General features: G+C 44.4%; 1 pseudogene; it reads right to left on the bottom strand.

The window, feature by feature from the left end:
• Positions 1–19,840, bottom strand: part of LOC115776946 (NACHT, LRR and PYD domains-containing protein 12-like) — a 170,083-nt pseudogene that overhangs the window by 102,192 nt on the left and 48,051 nt on the right.

Here is a 19,840-nt window from a genome sequence, read left to right on the forward strand (position 1 = left end):
CATGACTATAATCAGGACCCCCTTCAATGACGTCCTCAGTGCAGCCACAGGTGGTAACGCCCCCAAGGAGTGTGCAGGAAAACCGGGCATAATGTCTTGTGTTTCCACCAGGGGGCGCTGCCACAGTGGAAGCTCATTTATTTCCTGCCTGCCTTCATGCCTTTAAATTTGCCCTGACCTTCAATAATGATCATGAATCAGTGGTTAGCACTGTCACCTCCAAAGAACAATGATTTCCAGAGAGGAGAACATATCTTTGGTCTGGAGGGTTTTTCCTGCAGCCTTTGTTTCTCTCTGTGTTTAGTGGACACACGTCTTCCACAGAAGATTGATGGTCACTTTTAGAGACACCATGAAAATGCTGCCTGTACTTTTCTGCCACAAACTCATAAAGTGGTGAGACAGCAGCTTCAACAACACTGTGAGAGTCTGAGCTCTGCTCTAAGCTCAGTGATCAATGAGCCTCCAGAGCTTTACCATCTAGAGCTCAGAGTAAGAGTGAGGTGCAGCTCTTTGGATCCTCCAGCTCTGTCCTTTCACTCTGCTGCAGCTCTCTCTCCTCCTTCAGTGGCTGAGTCACCTGATCCACAGAGCCAATCAGACTCTTCAGCCAGTATCTCCTGTTCAACCAGAGCATTCATGATTTGAACTCTCAGTTCTTCTTTCCTCCAATGAGCCTGAACACCAGCACCATACTGGTGTCAGCATCTGTCACAGACCTGTCCAAATCACACACCATGACCACAACTCAAAGAAACACTCACCTTATTCAGTCACAGTCGCACACAGACACACTAGCCTACCAAACAAGGCAATGCAGCGTGCTAACAAGAGATGCTACCAAGCTACAAGAAGATGAGAACCTGCAGGAAACTGAATGATGTGAAGCTGCAGCTGCAGCAGGAGTAGGCCTCAACACAACTACAGCTAACAACACCAACCAGGACTCACAACTGCACACAAACCAGAACACAATCAGTACAACTTAACCCTTCAAGAAGCACACAACATGCAGGCTGCACAGTTACAGACTCACACAGACAGCAGTGAGCATGAGCTACATTAGCTGTTGGCTAGCCTCACTCAGAGGTCATCATGTCCTCCCACATGCTCCCTCTGACAGATGATTGACATGTCTGCCCTCCTCCTCTACAACCTTCACAGTTTCCTGCTCTGCTTCCTCCTGAGACTCAGTTCACATCCAGCTGCTCTGAGTTGCTGCTATAACTGAGACTTCATTGCTGCATTAATGATGGTGAGCCTTTCTGGAACAGCAAACAGGCCCAACCACCTCCACCATGTTTCACAGAGAGACAAACTCTGGATTCTTTCTGCTCAGTTCATCCTCACTTCCTGTCATGTGACTCGTCCACATGACATTTAGCTGTAGGCGGTGTTTTTGGAGTGCAGCCCTGCCATGAACACCACTGCTGCTCAGTGTTCTCCTGATGGTGGTCTCAGTAGAAGAAGAAGAAGAAACAGCCTTTATTGTCCCACAGAGGGGAAATTTGGGTGTAACAGCAGCCGCAGTTATTATAAATATAAATAAAGATATAATAATTCACACTATTAAGAAAAGAATATATATAAAATCAACAAACAATATTAACCTTAATACTACTAATAATAATAACACTATATACAATGTGCATGATGTGCCAGACTATTTACAGTATATTATATATTATCCTACATTGTGTAGGCTATTGTGGTTTTTGTTGGGAGCAGTGATGATTATAAAGTCTTACAGCTGCTGGGAGGAAGGATCTGCGGTAACGCTCCTTTGTGCATTTAGGATGCAGCAGTCTGTCACTGAAGGAGCTCTCCAGCTCAGCAACAGTTTCATGCATGGGATGGGAGACCTTGTCCATCAGTGATGTTATTTTGGTCAGAGTCCTTCTGTCTCCCACCACCTGCACTGAGTCGAGAGGCCATCCTAGGACAGAGCTGGCTTTCCTGATGAGCTTGTCTATCCTCTTCCTCTCAGCTGTAGACAAGCTGCTGCTCCAACATACTGCTGCATAGAAGATGGCTGATGCCACCACAGAGTCATAGAAGGTCTTCAGGAGTGTCCCCTGCACTCCAAAAGACCTCAGCCTTCTCAGCAGGTAGAGTCTGCTCTGACCCTTCCTGTAGAGCGCATCAGTGTTATGAGTCCAGTCCAGTTTATTGTTTAGGTGAACACCCAGGTACTTATAAGAGTCCACTATCTCAATGTCCACTCCCTGGATGTTCACCGGTGTCCGTGTGGTGGGTCTGCGCCTGCGGAAATCCACCACCAGCTCCTTGGTTTTAGCGGCGTTGATCAGGAGGTGGTTCCGCTGGCACCAGTCCACAAAGTCCTGAGTCCACTGTCTGTACTCTGAGTCATCCTCACCTGTGATGAGGCCAACTATGGCAGAGTCGTCAGAGAACTTCTGCAGATGGCAGCGTGGGGAGTTGATGGAGAAGTCTGCAGTGTAGAGGGTGAAGAGGAACGGTGCCAGCACAGTTCCCTGTGGGGCCCCCGTACTGCAGACCAGCCTGTCAGAGACACAGCCCTGTGTCCTCACGTACTGTGGGCGGTCAGTGAGGTAGTCCAGTATCCACTCGGAGATGTGGTGGTCCACTCCTGACAGTTCCAGCTTGTCTCTCAGAAGTCCTGGCTGGATGGTGTTAAAAGCACTGGAGAAATCAAAGAACATGATCCTCACAGTGCTTCCAGGCTTCTCCAGGTGGGTCAGAGCTCGGTGCAGGAGGTAGATGATGGCGTCATCCACCCCGATGCCAGGCCGGTAGGCGAACTGCAGCGGGTCCAACGAAGACGACACCATGAGGCGTAGATGGTTGAGGACCAGCCTCTCGAGGGTCTTCATTAGATGCGATGTCAGGGCTACCGGCCTGTAGCTGCTAAGATCCTTTGGATGTTTGGTCTTTGGTACCGGTACCACACAGGAGGTCTTCCACAGTTGTGGTACTTTCCCCAGCTTCAAGCTCAGGTTGAACATGTATCCCATGATGCCACACAGCTGATCTGCGCAGCACCTCAGGAGCCTGGAGCTGATGCCGTCTGGACCAGCAGCCTTTCGCACCTTGATCTTACGTAGCTCCTTCCTCACATGATGAGTTGAGAGGGACAAGATGGAGGTGGGGGATGGGGGTTGTGAGATGGAGTCCTCAGAAGTGAAGGGGGTGGGTGATGGCTGAGAGCTGAGAGGTGTGAGGTCCCAAGAAGAAGAGAGGTTGGCAGTCATTAAAGATGGTGGGGCTGACAGCAGGGGGGACTGGGCTGGGGGAGGGGTGGGTGGCTGGTCAAACCTGTTAAAGAACTGGTTCAGGTTGTTAACCCACTCTAAGTCTCCCACAACCCTAGGGCTTGGTTTGTGGCCTGAAATTGAGTTCAAACTCCTCCAAACCCCACTGATGTTGCTCTGCTGTAGCTGGTCCTCCATCTTCTTCCTGTAGATGTTTTTTCCATCCCTGATTTTCCTTCTCAGATCCTTCTGCACGGCTCTCAGCTCCTCCTTATTTCCTGATCTAAAGGCTCTCTTCTTCTCCTTCAGGAGAGCCTTTATTTCAGAGTTGATCCAGGGTTTGTTGTTTGAAAAACACCGTACCCTCCTGGTGGGCACAGTGTTTTCCACGCAGAAATTGATGTAATCAGTGATGCAGTCCGTGATGCTGTCGATGTCCTCCCCATGAGGGGCACAAAGCTCTTCCCACACAGTGGAGCTAAAGCAGTCTCTCAGAGCTTCTTCAGTCTCCTCAGACCATTTCTTCACTGTGTGTGTCACAACTGGTTCTCTGTGTACCAAGGGTTTGTACACAGGCTGGAGATGAACCAGGTTGTGATCTGAGCCCCCCAGGGGAGGCAGAGGTGATGAGCTGTATGCCTCCTTGATGTTGGCATACAGTAGATCCAGTGTGTTGGTATTCCTGGTGTGGCAGGTGACATACTGGGTGAAGGTGGGGAGAGTGGAGGACAGGGAGACGTGGTTAAAGTCCCCTGAGATCAGAAAGAGGGCCTGTGGGTGCTGTGTTTGGAGTCTGCTGGTAGTAGCATGGAGGACATCGCAGGCTGCAGCAGCGTTAGCAGAGGGCGGCACATACACAGTTATCACAATAACATGTGAAAACTCCCGAGGAAGATAGTACGGCCTCATACTAACAGCGAGCAGTTCAATGTCCTTACTGCAGAGCGTCTCTTTGATGGTTAGATGTCTGGAGTTGCACCATCTATCGTTTACAAACACAGCCAGACCCCCGCCCCTCTTCTTACCACTCTCCTTGGTTCTGTCGGCACGGATCAAATGAAAGCCGTCCATGTTTATGTGTGAGTCCGGGGTTAGCTCGGTTAGCCACGTCTCCGTCAGGCACATGAGGCTGCTCTCCCGGTAGCTCCTTTGATGTCGCGTTAGCGCCGCCAGCTCGTCCACTTTGTTGGGAAGAGATCTCACGTTTCCCATGATGATGGACGGGATGACGGGCCTGTACCTTCTCCCCTGGCAACGACGACCTATGCCCGCACGTCTCCCGCGTCTCTTCCTTCTCAGTTCGCGGGGAATATCGAGTCGTTCAGCAGGAGTAGGCACAGCGGAGCGCCCGATGGAGATCAGCTGGTCCCGAGAGTAAACAATAGGAGCGTGGCCACTCTCGCAGTCTCCAAACATAAACACCATAAAAAGGGTAAATAAAAACAAAGTTTTCCAGAAAAAAGTCTGCTCCATCATGAGGAAAAAGAGCAGAAGATACAGAAACATAAAAACACATCTAATACTAAACAAAATGAGAAAAAACACAGAATGAGTGCGGAGCTGCTGAAACTGGCTGCCTCCTCGCGCGGCGCCGGAAGTAATCAAACACTCCCCAATATGATCCAGGCCTTTAGCTGCTGAGACATTACCCCGTGTGACCCCCCCAGACTCTTTAACAGCTCACTCTCAAAGATGGCACACAAAGACATGAGAATGAGAGACAGAGCAGCTCTGATCTTTCAATAAAAACAGGCTCCCACAGATATGAGCATCGCTCTGCTCAAACACTAATGACTGAGTCTAAGATTGTTTCCTTCTTTGGTTTCTTTCAATCAAACTTCAGGACTTGTGGAACAATCTGAGGATGTTTCAGCTCATATTTATCAGGAACACAGAAACATGTGAAGGAGCTCATCACAGTTCTCTTACTCTGTTGGTCCATCACTGAAGTCTGGAGGTTGATCTTTGGACCGGTCACTCCTCATGGACGGACAGCTGGATCCTGCAGGCTCTGCTCTGTCCTCCTCTTCCTCCTGAGTCAGTCTGAGAGGGAAACCACAAACACTCAGTGAGTTCACATTAACAGCAGAAACTGAGTTACAGTCTCTTTGTCCACTGAGCTGATCTCTGAGCTGGAAACTAGAAACCAGGTCACCATGATCCACATCAGGGATCAGAGAAACCTGATTCCACCTGCTGACTCTGACATTTCAGAGCTCACAATAACAAACACAAAGAGCAGGAAATCTTCTCAGGATATTAGAAACCCTCTGAGTGTGATGCAGTCAGCTCAGTGCAAACTCCAACCTCACTGTCAAACTATCCTCAAGCTCTTTGATGGACACTCACACACTTTAGGATCACATGATGCTCCCACATGATCTGTGTCTGCGTGGAACATGTGACCTGCTGCAGCTGTGATTGGCTGACCGTCCTCCAATCACATCAGAGCGTGTGGAAGAAGAAGAAGAAGAAGTCAAGTCAAGTCAAGTTTATTTATAAAGCACATTTAAAACAACGACGTTGACCAAAGTGCTGTACAAGATCTGTAACCCCAAGGACTATACTAAATAAAAATAAAAATATATAAATAAATAAATAAAATAATAAAATAAAAATAAATAAATAAAAACATTAAGAACAATAAATAACATAAGAAAATTAAAAATTAAAACGTTTAAAACAAGTACCATAAAATACCATAAAACAATCATCTAAAAGGAGGTAGCACTGCAGCCAAATGCCAAAGAAAAGAAATGTGTTTTTAATAGAGATTTAAATGTGTGTATCGTCTGAGCTGTGCGGATATGGAGAGGTAGATCGTTCCATAGCTTTGGTGCTGCTGCTGCAAAAGCTCGATCACCTCTCTGTTTTAGTCTAGTTTTAGGCCTCTGTAAGAGCAGCTGGTTCGATGACCTCAGAGCTCTTACAGGGGTGTGACAGTGAAGCAGCTCAGACAGATACAAAGGTGCCAGTCCGTTTAAGGCTTTAAAAGTAAGCAATAAAATCTTAAAATCGATTCTAAAACGGACAGGGAGCCAGTGAAGGGATGACAGGACTGGGGTAATGTGTTCATGCTTTTTTAAACCGGTTAAAAGACGAGCTGCCGCATTCTGGACTACCTGCAGGCGGCGCACAGATGATTGATCTATGCCAAAGTACAGAGAATTACAGTAGTCCAGGCGGGAAGTAATAAAAGCATGAATAACTTTTTCCAGGTCCTGCTGTGGGAGATAAGGTTTTACCTTGGCAATGACTCTGAGTTGGTAAAAACTGATTTTGGTAACAGCACTTACTTGCTTCTCCATTTTAAAACTACTATCTAAAATGACACCCAGATTTTTCACAGCATCACGACAGTGAGGAGCCAAATGACTCGGAGTGCCAGAGGAGTAGCTTGAGGGGTCAAATTTACCAAAGCATATGACCTCGGTTTTGCTTTCATTAAGATTTAGGAAATTGTTTCTCATCCAGGACTTGATGTCACTTAGACAGTTCAGCAGGGGTTCCCATGGATCTCTGCTGTTCAGTTTGATGGGCATATACACCTGGATGTCGTCAGCAAAACAGTGGAAACAAATATTATGTTTCCTAAAAATCGACCCTAAAGGCAACATATACAATGAGAAAAGAATTGGGCCCAGAATGGACCCCTGAGGCACTCCACAAGAAAGCTTTGCTGTGGTAGAAAAACAGTTTCCTAGATGGACAGAGAAACTTCTATCAGTAAGATAAGATCTGAACCAAGTCAGAACCGTGCCTTTAATGCCAATTTCATGTTCTAGGCGGGATAGAAGGATCTCGTGGTCCACAGTGTCAAAGGCAGCTGACAGGTCTAGAAGTACTAAAACTGCAGGACTACCAGAGTCCACAGTTAAAAGCAGATCGTTAAAAACTCTTAAAAGAGCCGTCTCTGTGCTGTGACGCATTCTAAAACCTGACTGAAACTTTTCCCACATTCCATGTCCACTTAAAAATGCTTGAAGTTGCTTAAAAACAACTTTTTCAAGAACCTTGGATAAAAATGGTAATTTAGAAATTGGTCTGTAATTTGAAAGAACATCAGGGTCAAGGTTCTTCTTCTTGATTAGAGGCTGTACAACTGCATGTTTAAAGGCAGCTGGAACACAACCAGATGCAAGCGCACTGTTAATCAGAGCGAGGATAGTTGGTCCCACTGAATCAAAAGCCTCTTTAAAAAGGCGAGACGGAACACAGTCTGTGGGAGAGTTTACAGGTCTCATATTGTGAATCACCTCCTTTAGTGTGGAGAGTGTGACAGGCTCAAACTGCTCAAAGACAGCTCTGCTGGGAGGAGGTGCAGATGAGCCTGTTTCAGCCTGAGGTGATGAAGGCCTGAGGGCAGAAATTTTTTCCACAAAAAATTTCTTAAAGTTTTCGCACAGTGCAGGACAGACCTTGGCTTGGTTCACATTACAGCGAGGATCAGCGAGTGAATTAAAAACACTAAAAAGAAAATGAGGCCTGTGACTGTTACTTGAAACAATGTTAGAGAAATAAGCAGACTTTGCATATTTTACTGCTTTCTGGTATTTCAATAAACAGTTACGCAGGATCTCTAAGGAGACATGGAGCTTATCCTTTTTCCACCTTCTCTCAGCGCGTCTGCACTCACGTCTGAGAGCGCGGGTTGTCTCATCCAGCCAGGGCTGGGAGGAAGGTTTGGTGCGTTTGGTTGTAAAAGGGGCAATACAGTCCAGTACAGCAGTGCAAGCAGATATAAAAGAGTTAGTGAAGTCCTCGGTATTCAGGCTCAAGCAAAAATCCAAATTGCTTAAGTCAGAGTTTTTAAAAGCAGCTGCAAAATCAGCAGCGCATGAAGAGTTAACCAAGCGCACACGACGTGTAGAGGATACTCTATTTATCCCAGAGCTGGGGAGCGCTGCTGTAAATAAAACAGGAAAATGGTCCGATATACCACAGTCACGTATCCCTGTGATGCAGACTCTAAGTCCATAAGACAGCACCAGATCCAGTGTGTGACCTTTTTCATGAGTGTGACCACACACGAGTTGTGTTAAGTTAAAAGAGTCAATAAGCGAGACAAATTCTTTAACCAGTGGACCACTCTCACAACACACATGAATATTAAAGTCGCCAACAATTAAAATACGGTCATATTTTAGTATGAGACCCGTCAGCAAGTCAGCAAAGTCACCGATGAAGTCCTTCGTGCACTTCGGTGGTCGGTAAATCACCGCGCAGAGCACCGAGGGGGAAGAGTTTATCTCCAACAGCTGCAGTTCAAAGCTGGCGTACAGGTCTGCCGAGACCTGACGACAGCGAAAACTGCATTTAAATATTGAAGCAAGTCCTCCACCTTTTCCAGAGATCCGCGGGGAGCTGAAGAAAGAACAGCCGGGAGGTAAAAGTTCGGAAAAAGGTGCAGACTCACCAGCATGAAGCCACGTCTCAGTCACAAACATAAAATCCAACTGCTGTGCGATGAAAAAGTCATTGAGAAGGAAAGTTTTGTTGGCTAACGATCTAGCATTTAGTAGGGCCATTCGGATGTCCAGATCCTTGTTAGCTGAGGCCGGGGCCCGCTTCAACAGGCGAAGGTTAGCATGGTTTACGCCGCTTCCACGATCCCGCATCCTGCGCCAGGACGAGGGACGCCGAGTCTCCAGGATGACAGGTGGGACAATCGGCCTGATCCAGCGACGCCCGAAATCCACAGGCAGCCCAACAGCCTTGAGGCGGCAAAGACCACCATCCAGGGGGTAATGAACAGACAAACCTAGGAGTCTCAGGTAAGTTTTGACCCGCACCGCGATACCTCCCCGCTTTCCGCGTCTCCTCTGGCGTTTGTTGGGGACCGGAGCACTGGGCAGCCGGCGCAAATTCTCAGGTACATCCGATAGGTGTGGAGGAAAAATCGTTGAGTTTTTCTTTACAGTATATGCTGGTACCAAAACAAACTGGAGGTTTAGAAGTGTCTGCCGATCGTAGGTGATCAAAGCGGAGACATCTGGGCAGATGACTACCAGGAACAGAGCGACAGCAAACAATACACAGAACAGCTGACGGCAGGCCGTACACAGTGGCGCCATCTTGAAGAGCAACAAGAACATTTCCTGCACAGATTCATGTTGGTGAAATGATGAACAGGCATCAGTGCGGCCACCTGCATCCTTCTTTAGTGTTGGAGCCTCAGCAGGTAAACTCACAGGTGCTTTGTGTGCCAACAACAACACAACAGCAGACTGCTGTGTGCTGTTAGAGAACAACAACAAAGAAATGATTTTACAGAGCAAATATTCAGCTCAGTCTTTACTTCCTGTTTGCTGAAGTGGATTTTCAGCTCTTTAGAAACCAAAGGCTTGTTTTTCAGAGACAGTTTCAATGGGATTGAGGGAACGACGTGTTTGCACTGCAGTTTCTATCCAACAACATCAAGCAGTTAAATCAAAGAGTTCATGTTACTGACAGCTCACCTCTCTGCAGCAGACTCACGCTCCACTTTAAAATCAACGTTGTGACCTTTAGACCGGTCACTCTTTAAGGACACACAGCTGGGACCAGGTCCAGGTCCAGGTCCAGGTGGGTTCCTGTGAATAATGATGCAGCAGTGATGTGAGTGCTGAGCTGTGACATGGAGAAGAGTCATGGACAGTTAGAGATGGTCATCTCACCTCTGAGCTTTGGTCTGGCTCTCATGTTCCCCACACAGAGTGGTTTTAGAGGGAGGGACTCCCTCCTCTCTGTCCTCACACTGATCCATGCTGCTGAATTCACATCAGCTCACACACACTTTCTACCTTCACCTGCAGAGGAAACACAAATCATTGATGCTCACATCAACTGACAGCTGCAGAGCTCATGTCTGATGTGTTGGACTAACATCCACTCCATGTGAGACACAGCTTTCATCAGTTCACTACAAAAAGTGTCCCAGAGAGCCGATTTCAGCCTCCAAATGCCTCCATTCCTGGAGTAGTGATGTTACGTCTTGTACCAAAGCCCTGAGGCCTGTACCGAGCCAAAGGGTCCAAATGAAGCCTGTGTCGAGGCCCGTATGGTATCGTTAGCAGCAGAATCAGAAGCCCCTGGACCAATCAGAGCTTCACTTTCTGCTTCTTCAGGCTTCTGTGTTTTCTAGGGCTCTGAAAGTTATACCAGAAAGAAAGAATCGCCTCAGACCAACACTGGCAGTTTTTTTTTGCATTTCCACACCACACACTGTCTCTATACCAGCCATCACCAATACGCGGACCTCGGTCCGGATCCGGACCGAAATGATGTCTCAAGCGGACCTGAACCTAATACCAAAACAGAAATAACCACTTAATTAAAATCTTGTTGAGCGCTTTCTGGTTTACCGGCGCAGCTTTTACAGTCCTTACGGTAGTAGTGAAGCGTCCAAGGAAACCCATTGACCAATTGCATGCGAGTTTGGCTATACCACGTGATACCACCAAGCTGGTTCCTGCCGGCTGGTAAACTTTGTAACAAACAGGGTTATTATAGTTAACGAAAACGAACTAAATGAAAACTGAAACTGAAAAAACATTTTCATTAACTGATATTAAAAATCTATAATTAAAAAACAAAAAACATTATTGTGAGTTTACAAAACTAACTAAAACTAACAGAAATTATAGATAAAATGACCTTTGTTTTCGTAAGTTTATTTAAAAAAAAAAAAACCCTTGTGGATTGATATGAAATCATTTTTTTCTGCTCTAACAGTTTAAGCTGGGAGCGCCATCGGGCAACTGTGTGCGTGTGCGTGTTCACCACATCGGTCCGCAAAGTAATGGCAGCGGTCTGCCGAGAAACTGCACTGATCCTTCAACATAACCTGACCTGCGCCTCCGGAGAAATCAAACTACAGGTCGGGTCCACACGGCCCACAAGGCTGTGATTAACCTGTTCAGTCCTTGTGCGTTTCTGGCTACTTTTTGCTGCAGTGTTTGAATTTATCAGTGAGAAAATAACAATCAGGAATAATAATCAAAGCATCAATATAAGGACTCACAAATGTCAGCAAGTTCCTGGAGGGAGACGCTGGAACTATCTGAATGGATGAAAGTGGACAAACAGGGACAGATAGAGAAGGAGGCCTTGGAGGGAAAGAACTCCTTATATGGTAAGGCAACTTAGGGGTACAAGAGCTGAGGGGGAGACGGACACAGACAGACCACATGGCAGACTGAGAGAGAGACGCTTAGAGAGCGGTAAGGAAAGCTTAATGTGGTCTCCAAGCATGCTTGTAACATAATTATGAATCTGCATTATTATTATTACTATTTTTGTATTCTGAGTGTGTTTTAATGAATTTAATAACGAAACTGAAAGTCTGACCTTTACTGCCTTTTATCAACGAACCCGGGGGGGGGGGGGGGGGGGGACACGAAGGATTCCTGCCATCCTAATAATAGTGTTTTCTATTTCATTTTACTTCATCCTTCTCTGTACTTTAGCTGCTGTAATATCCAAATGCCCCCGTTGTGGAATCATTAAAGTTGATCTTGTATTTTATTAATACACCACGATCATCATAGATTTATTTAATCTGGCTTTAAACTGCCTCCAATGGAGATTTTTTAGAGCCTGTCATGTCTGTCAGTTTTACATATTTGCTTTTACAAGAAGAGCTCTATAAGTTTTCTATAGGCTCTTCCTGTTAATTGTAGTTTTATTTATTCCAATGGAAGTTAAAATGTGCAGATGAACTGTTAATATGAAAAATTATCTTATCTAATTACTTGATTAATTGATGGAGTAATTGATAGAAAACTGATCGATATGCACATACTGTACACACATTACTTGCAAGCAACAGCAGGATTGTGTGTGTGTATGTGTGTATGCGTATGTATGTGCATGTGTAGATATGTGGATATCATTCTTTGATTATTCTTTTCTCACCTTTGTTTTGTTTTTGTTTTTCTTTCTCACTCCTTTTCATACCCTTTCCTTTCTGCCTGTCACGCCTGGTATAAATAAATAAAATAAAATTAAAATACAAACTAAATACATGCTAACAAGAGTAGCCTATTGAAAAACTTAAAGAGCTATTCTTGGAAAAGCAAATATGTTTGGTACACCAGCGTATTCGGATCATATTCTGAGTGCGAAAACTGCCAGACATGACAGGCTTAAAAAAAAAAGAAAACTGATCGATAAAAGAGCTCGATTATAATATATATATATATATATATATATATATATATATATATATATATATATATATATATATATGTGTGTGTGTGTGCTTTTTACGTGATTTCTGCAAAGCCATTAGTGGAAGGAAACGGCACTCTGGGACACATTAAATGATGATATATAAGTGTAACTCTTCTGGATTATATGCAAAAATTAGGTATGTTACAATCACTGCATGATAGCCTAGCAAAACGGTCCGTGCTAACCTGTTTGTAGCTGCGGCTAATACGCTGAAGCGGTCTGCCAAAAACCGGGTTTCTGATCAAATGAAGGTGTGTATTTTCCGTGATTTTTTGCTATAATGTAGGGGGGCTCCCTCTGGACAGCCTCTTTTTCAAATTTTTTCTTTCTGTCAAGTCTTTCGTATTGAACGGTTGTTTTTCAAAAACCTTGCCAAAGTTAACGTGTCAAAACACTGATGGCACATATGGACATCAATTTAAAGTATATGGACGTGTAATTTTATGTTTAAACTTAAAACTGTTAAAGTTTCATCAAGTTTTCTTGATCAGAAAGTAGTTAAATAACGTAAGGAAAATGTCTATTGTCAAAGCGACAGTCCATCTCGGCCAATGCAATCAACAAATGAAAAAAAATAGTCAGTTAATTTAGCCAAATTGTTATAAAATTGTTTTCTCAGCTCTTACATTTTCTGTTTGCCATACTTCTGCCTCTCTTTGCTGAAAATTTCATTCAAATATTGATTTAAAGTCAGAGCAAAAATGCTAACTTTTCTACGTGTAATGCACTTTGAGATCACAGTTTTCATTGATTTGAATGGTAAAAGAGTGCATGCTAACAGAGTAGTTAATCGGGTGTAACTTAATTATTATTTGTGCTATCAATGTGGTTTTGGTATCAAAATGTAATTTTTTCCATGCTCTTTCTATCTGCATGAGTTTCAGATGTAACTGGAAATAATGAAAATTTTTGTAACATACCTACAAAAATTATCATCCATCAATCTAATAAAGCCTGATTTAGAGTTCTGCGTCGGTCCTACGGACATAACCGACACGCACCTCGAGAAATGGAACTACACGTCCACAAAGACTGTGATTACTGCCTTCAGAGGTGCTTTCAGTTACATACGTAGGCCCCATCACTCAGTTAACAAGCAGGAGCAGCATTTAGAGGTTAGCATTAGCTTGATAATTAGCATTAGCTTTATTGAAGCAGACACGTTATTCTGAACTAAATCTTCTTCCAGCAGCGGCTGTAAGAGTCAAAGAAGAGACTCACACTGCTGAGCTGGGACTCTTCTTCTTCCTCTACAGTCACACACTCAGAGACAGGACAACAACAACAATGTTGTGTTACACTCACCCCGCCTCAGCTCCTCTTTCCTCCTCCTGCTCTCTGAAGGAAAGTGGAGGCTCAGCTAACGGCCTGCTGCAACCTTTCTGTCACAGACTCGCTGTGGGCTCTCTGCGGTCTAAAGGGGGTCCCCCTCGGTGCCGAAGCTGCGGAGAGCTGCGTGGACACAACACGGGGACGGCTTTCCGGGAAAACTCCACAAAACTCTACAAACTCCACAAACTCTACGGAGAAAGGCGCTAAGTTTCCAACACTAACAGACTGACTTTCACTTTCACTTCTCCTCCCACCGTTTACAGGAAACCAGCTGACAGGAATGAGGAAGCTGGGACTTGTAGTTTTTACCCTCGGACTTGTAGTTTTCTTCCTCCTTGTAGAGGCTTGAATCCATCCAGGACGCGCAGTGCATGCTGGGACAGCTGCGGCTCGGTCCAAAAACAGCGTCTCTGTGAACATGGATCCACTCTGTGAGCTGGAAACAGCTTCTTTCTAACCGGGAGGAGGCGCTAGCATGGCTGATAAAGCATCTGTAGCTGCTGATGCTGTGAAAAACACCTGTACAGGTAACACTGTGCTCTGTGATGCTGATGTGGAAGGTGACTGATCTGTCAGTCAGTGAATATAACGAGCTCACTGTGAGCATCTCTGATATCTGTGGCTGTAACACTGAATCAGAGCATGAAGACTTCCTGTTCTCAGACTTCAGCCCATCAGTCTGTGACTCTGATCATTGTTCAGGTCTTCATTGTTTCCAGGAGGAGAAGCACCTCTGAGCTTCTGCTGAGGAGGAGCTCCAGGAGAGCCTCGCTCTCTGAAAGACCTCCATGAACAGCTGCAGCAGCTCTGCACTTTTACAGCCACTTCTGTTCATCCCAAAGCTGTGAAGAGAGCACAGCTTCTTCCTCAGAGTCAGCTCAGCTTCATCACATTAATACTACAGACCAGGGACGCCCAAAGGGTGGCCCGCGGCCCCTGCTGGGCCTTGGAGGTGGTGCAGGTGGGCCACAAGAACTGGGTTTAAAGAGGACTCGTAACTTTATGAGATCAGAAACACTAAAATGTGACAAATGATGCTCATTAAACATGAGGAATGAGCACAGGTGAGTTGTGTCCAGGTAAACAGTCCCTCTGAGAGGAAACAGTGCTGATGGGAATCAAACAGGAAACAGGAACTGATCTGAGTTTGGAGAACTTTGATTGTTTCAGCTGCTCTAAACCAGAGGTGGTAAAAGTACTGACATTCTATAGTTAAGTAGAAGTACAAGTACTTGTGTTAAAAATACTTTGGTAAAAGTCAAAGTACTGGTTCAACTTCTTTACTGCAGTAAAAGTAAAAAAGTACAGGCTCTGAAATGTACTCAGAGTAAGAAAGTAAAAGTAGTTCTTTGGAGGACGTTTCTACCTGATATTGTTGTGTAAAGCTGACTGAAGCTCATTATATATTATTGTAATAATATAAAGATGAGAATAGAAACATTATTCAATCTAAATTTGAATCCTAATGAATGCTCTCAGCTTGAATCTGTTCTGTAGGACACAAACTGTGAAAGGGAATTTAAACCCAGCTCTGTTCTCTGTGTCCTCCATAGTAGAGGGTGACTGTGCCTCCACCTAAACACCAACATGAGGATACTCAGGGGTTCCAGTGGGATTCAGAAGGTGGAGGAACCCTAAGATCAGCTGTAGTGGCTCTGCATGGGGAGAAGAACCACAGCTTTCTATTGTAGCTGCAGTAAATGATGTTGGTGTGCAGGCTGTGATCAGCTGACCTGCTGCTCTCTGCTTCCTCTTTCTTCCATCTTTCTCCATCTGAGTGAAGTTATCGCTCATTCTTTGCTCTCCCTGAAATACAGCAGCTCTTCTTTTAGCTCGCAGACACACTGTGTGACAAACTGCACACACTTTGTGTGTTTGCTGATATTTGTTGAGCATTTAGAAATGTTGCATTTACCTGACACACGTTACTGTCTTTATTTTTGCTCCTCTGTAGCACAACTATGAACATCTGCCCTCAGTGCGGCCGCTGTAACCCCTCATTATAGCTATAAATGATACATTCCTTATACGGTTTGGCCTCTTTAATGTCTTTGTAAGTGATGAGCCCGGTGATGGAGGACACGCCTGTACGATTGTCTCTTATACTGTACTAAACTTCCCTTATGAACATATTTTGTCTATGAACAGCTTTCCGTCTTACAGTTTCAACCAAAGAAAAGAAAATCTATTTTTCAGTCAAGGTTAGCACAGGAAACCTAATCTATTGATGCCTGGTGCATGATAAGTCATTTTTGCTATCTTTATTTTATCACACAAAGCATAGAAATAATCAAGTATATGAGTTGTAGAAAAATGCATTATCACATCCACAGTTTGGCAACAGCCTTTTTAAAATTCTAAAGAAGTTGCAGCTTTTAAAGAAACATAATTTCCCAAGAGTTATTGTTCAGTCACTTACATCTAATACAGGAACTAAAGTAATTTTGTCATTTGCTAAAGGAACACTTCTCTATATGACAAAACATTTCACTGAGATCGATGTGCAAAAAATAGCATTGGCACCAGTGACCTCAGTTTCTTCACCAGTTCTGAGGTAATGGTGAAAGAAAAGCCTGGGCTGAAATTGATGGAGAGGAACCTTGCATAGGCATCTCAATGTTTTTAGATGAGAGAGTATCAGGTGGAGGTTCGTGGTATAAATTTATTGAAACGTAATGTTTGCATCAGTAGATTGTTCCTAAGGCAGCCATTTGTCCTGTCTCTCTCCACTCAGCCCCAATTGGTCGACTGCCGTCCCGAAGCCTGGTTCTGCTGGAGGTTTCTTCCTGTTAAAAGGGAGTTTTTCCCTCCCACTGTTGCCAAGTGCTGCTCATAGGGGGTCGTTTTGACTGTTGGGTTTTCTCTCTAAGTATTGTAGGGTCATTCTTTTAGTTACTGCTGAGCCTTCTTGATAACAGCTGTGATGTTATCTGACCAAGAAAGATCAGCAGAGATGAGGACACCAAGAAACCTGAAGGTGTGGACCCTCTCCACACGCTCGCCGTTGATGTAGAGGGGGGCTGGGTCAGTCCTGTGCTTCCTGAAGTCGATGATGATCTCTTTGGTTTTCATGGTGTTCAGTGCAGGTTGTTCTCTGAACACCAGGCTGTCAGCTTCAGGACCTCCTCTCTGTAAGCTGCCTCATCTCCCTTTGAGATGAATCCGACCGCTGTGGTGTCGTCAGCAAATTTGACGATGAGGTTGTTATTGTGGACCATGTGAGAGGGGGGAGGCCTAGAGTATGCACTTTGGTAGTGAGAATATCTGGGATGACTGTGTTGAAAATTGAGCTGTAATCCACAAAGAGCATGGCTCAAGTGGCTCAGCACAGAGTGGAGAGCTACAGCGATGGCGTCCTCAGTGGATCTGTTTGCACGATATGCAAACTGATGGGTGCCGAGTGTGTGTGTGTGTGTGTGTGTGTGTGTGTGTGTGTGTGTGTGTGTGTGTGTGTGTGTGTGTGTGTGTGTGTGTGTGTGTGTTTTGGGGGGGTGTCTTTGATGTGCTGGAGAACCAGCCTCTCCGGTGTGAGGGCCACAGGGCAGTAATCATTTAGGCTGGTGAAGGATGACCTTATTGGTACTTATTTATGGCTGTTTTTAGGCGGGGGTGGGGGTGGGGGGGGTGACTGCTTGGGCCAGGGAAACGTTGAAAATCCTGGTGAGAATGAGGGTGAGCTGGTGAGCACACACTCTGGTCACCTTGCCCGATACTCCGTCTGTTCCAGCAGCCTTCCTGGGGGTCACTGCCAAGAGCATGCAGTGTATCTCATGCTCCTGCACAGTCTCAGTCCTGAGACCTCAGAGTGGAAGGACCTGAACTCTTCTGTTGCAAGTGGGTCTGAAGGTAGGAGGGAAGCAGATGTAGTACACACTTATATGTAAGAATGCAACACTGATGAGTAAGAGCCTTAGAATTTGAAATAAATCTTAATGCTCCATGATACATAGTGTCGAGAGCATGTAGACTCTTTGATTGTCCCTGTCAAGTCCTTTAAACAATTTTTTCTTGTTTCAGTGACAGCTGGAACTTGAACCGGCTTGGCGGATCCACAGAGGATGCTGACCAACTCGGCTTGACTATACTTTCTTTATTTGTTCCAAAAATGCATTTCAGCAGTTAAAGGAAGTTAATGAAGTAGGTTGAAAACCTAAAGGCGGGAAACACAAAGTCTCATTAAATGTACAGAAGTGTGTCCAAATGTTTGACTGGTACGTAACTCCTGATAAACCACATAAAGCAATATTATTACCAGTATCTCAAACAGCCAAGAATATTTGTGTTTTATCCTTACAGTTTTTAAAGGTTTTTAGAAATCAATCATGGATTTATTCCAAAGTTTTAAACTCATGGATTTCATATTAGAATAAGTATGTACATTAATTACTTTAACTAGAACAAGCTTTCAACGTGACATTTAAAGTGTGGCAGGTTTGGTTTGGTTTAATTCATACAATTTTCCCTCCTCTTTTGCCTAGGCCTGCAAACTCATACCAGTCTATCCAAATGCTAAACTAATAACAAAAATATGATCACATGCATAAGTAGCTGAACAGTCCCTATCTCACAATGGTCTCTGTGGCGACTCCAAAGGCCTAAGTTGCTTGAGAGGAAATACTGGGCCCTGTCCATTTGCATGCCTGTACGCTGCCTTCACTCCTAACAAAGTACGCTGAGCCCACGATGAGTTTGTGTCATGTTTATTGATACACCGCCAAGCATGAATGGAAATGCCAATCAGCCGCCAAACTGGCAAACAAACACTACATACGAGCGTTCTTCCTTCATGCATTACTTTGCATTGAGTTACGTTGCATTGCGGTCAACAAAAATTACGGCCACCCAGCTAACCTCTCTCCTCCATAACCCCAAGCAGGTGAGTGTGACACCCCTTTAACCCTGTCAGCTGTTACACCCACACCCATGTGATCCATGCATCAATACGTCACCACGACCGCTGGCGTGATATCAAAACACAGCTTAAGACAAAGTGTATCTGGCACCTACAGTCTCCTTTTAAAAATTCTTGGATCCAGATCGTGATCCGGATCACCACCAGTATTTACTCAGTTGCTCCTTGTACTGCTCCCAACAACTCCAGAAAGGTTTATGGAACTCCATTATCCTGTCTGAGTTATCCTGCTAACAGACAGACAGACCAATGCAATAAAAAGCATCACCTCCCTCCACCTATTGGGTGATGAGGTCACTAAAAAAAGGACAGAAATGAAAGCTGGTTAAAATATGAGGTGGAACTGTTTAGGTTATCTGTAGCATTTCCTGAAGCATAGAAGTTAGAAATCAAGAATCACTCACCTTGCATGACAAGCAGCTGTTTCCCAGCTGTTTAACAGGTAAGCTAAGCAAAGTTACTGTAGCATCTTGTAGGCCACTGTGGGGCCTGCAGGTAAATGGCATGTTATCAAAGACATGCAGTTACCTGCTATAAAGAACACTTCAGGAAATCATTTCTACCATTCTCCATAAAACTGTATAATAACTCTTCTTTCTGTGACAGGTGAACACACCTGAAATTTTTCTATTATATCCTCTTGCTGCTGTCTTCCGGATTCTTTGTGTATATATTCTGATTTCTATTCATAGTGTATGTATTACATATTATTTGTCAATGCAATTTGCACTACTGTCTTGTACAATGTCGGCCTTAATATAACTCTTCCTTACCTATGTTTTTTATATTTTAACTTTTTTTTCTATATGTATATTTTGCAGTCATCATAGGCACTCTCACTTTGATGTTTAGTTACTGTAGATTGTAATTTTTCTTGCTTCTGTAACACAATGTTTTCCCTTGTGGGATCAATAAAGTATCTATCTATCTATCTATCTATCTATCTATCTATCTATCTATCTATCTATCTATCTATCTATCTATCTATCTATCTATCTGTCTGTCTGTCTGTCTGTCTGTCTATCTATCTATCTATCTATCTGTCTGTCTGTCTGTCTGTCTGTCTGTCTGTCTGTCTGTCTGTCTGTCTATCTATCTATCTATCTATCCGTCAGTTTCTGAGCTCAACATTTTTTCAAGGATTCTCGTT

This window comes from Archocentrus centrarchus, unplaced genomic scaffold (genome assembly GCF_007364275.1).
Source record: "Archocentrus centrarchus isolate MPI-CPG fArcCen1 unplaced genomic scaffold, fArcCen1 scaffold_41_ctg1, whole genome shotgun sequence".
Taxonomy (NCBI): Eukaryota; Metazoa; Chordata; class Actinopteri; order Cichliformes; family Cichlidae; genus Archocentrus; species Archocentrus centrarchus.